Source organism: Empidonax traillii, unplaced genomic scaffold, assembly GCF_003031625.1.
Source record: "Empidonax traillii isolate 1590-97213 ecotype Southwest subspecies unplaced genomic scaffold, ASM303162v1 scaffold1576:size94697, whole genome shotgun sequence".
NCBI classification, from domain to species: domain Eukaryota; kingdom Metazoa; phylum Chordata; class Aves; order Passeriformes; family Tyrannidae; genus Empidonax; species Empidonax traillii.
Genome location: NW_020956769.1, coordinates 20,899 through 22,611, shown reverse-complemented (window position 1 = coordinate 22,611; position 1,713 = coordinate 20,899).

The following is a 1,713-nucleotide window of genomic DNA, read 5'->3' as shown; positions in this document are numbered from 1 at the left end:
CTGTAACAATTTGCCATCTAGTGGTCAGCGGGAATCTCATTCCTGCTTGGCTCGAGCAGAGAGAAATGTGTCCACCAGGATTGGGTTGTGTTCCTTGGAAATCTGGCCAAGGCATTCACTTAGCTTAAAAAAAAATAACCCAGCTCACCTCCTAATAATTTATAATCTGAGTATTTGCAGTTCAGGCACATTGAGGCAAACTGAACTGAGGAATGCTCCCTCCTCTCCTCTTCCTGTAAGAGAAAATTCACCAGTGTTAGTAACTGTGCCTTTTCATGACTTGATAGTAACTGGAAAACTTGCTTTCCCATCTCAGACAGGACATTTGAAAAGCTGCCACTGCTCCTGATGTAAGCAGTGCCTTTAATTAAAAAGGTGCTGCTCTCCAGGGTAAGAGTTTCCACATTGAGCTCTGGTTTTGAAATGATCACAACTGGTGAAGGTGTCACACCCTGGCCTTGGTCAACAGCCCTGGACCCTGGGAAAATGAGGAGCTGGCAGGTTTGGGGGAGTGGTTTCAGGGGGAAAAGCATCTCAGATTAACGTGCAGCACAGGTGACCAGAAAAATTGGTGTCCTTAGCAGTGAGGGACCACAGAGACTCCCTGCCCAGGGGGATCAGGAAAGTTTAACTGCACAGGGGGGGAGATGTGAGCAGTTTGGGCTCATCCTGCCTGCCCCAAATGCCTGACATGTTTCAGCTGCCTCTCAGTGGCATCCAACGACGATACCATTGCTTGGATTCCAGACGTGCCTTCAGACACCTTCTGGGCTTTTTAGAAAAAGCTGGGAGCAAACCACCAGCATTGCCCTGATATCCCAGCTAGGGATAAAACAACCACTATTGTCGTGATATCCCAGCCAGGGACACGTATTGTTTTAATTTACCAAAGCTGCCAGTGCACAGGCACACCCAGGCACGCTCCCACCGAGCTCTCTTCCACAAAAAACAAATTCCCCACTTTCTACAGAGCAAGCCTGATTGAGAAGGCAGGTCAGTTTCCAAAAATGTGCATATTTGGTGGAGAGAAGCTCTTGGAAAGAAAGGTCAGGTAACTTCTAAGATCAGGAGTCACATCCTGACACTCTTCCTCCCTGGACTTTCAGTTTTTGGGACACTTCTGGGTTGGAGTGCTGGTGGGATCAGGGCAGCCCTGCCCCTCTCCTGGTGCAGATTCCAGTGGCTCTGCTGCTTCCAAGGTGTTACCCTTGTGCTTGGAGCCAAGCAGCTTCCCCTTATCCACCTGCACATTAACCTTGGGTGGTTATCGGGCCGAGCTCTGATTGCTCCTGACTCCACCGTTGTTTCAGAGGTGTAGGGCTTGCAGTCCTCTGTGGGTGCCTCCCACAGAAATCAGTGGGAATTTTCCATCCATCCCAAGTGGAAAAATCTCATGGATCCCAATGCAAAAAGATCCTTCCCAACAGACAGCCCACAAAGCTGCTGATACCCAAGGAGCTCCAGGACAGACGTGTATCATATAGGGCATGTCTGAGTTAACTGAGAATTAAAACTGAAGGTTGAATATATGAATATATTCAGCTTTGGGCCCCTCGTGGCAAAGAAAGACACTGAGGGGCTGCAGGTGTGCAGGGAAGGGAACGGAGCTGGGAAGGGGCTGGAGCAGCAGGAGGGGCTGAGGGAGCTGGGGGGGCTCAGCCTGGAGAAAAGGAGGCTCAGGGGGGACCTTCTGGCTCTGCAATCCCTGACAGG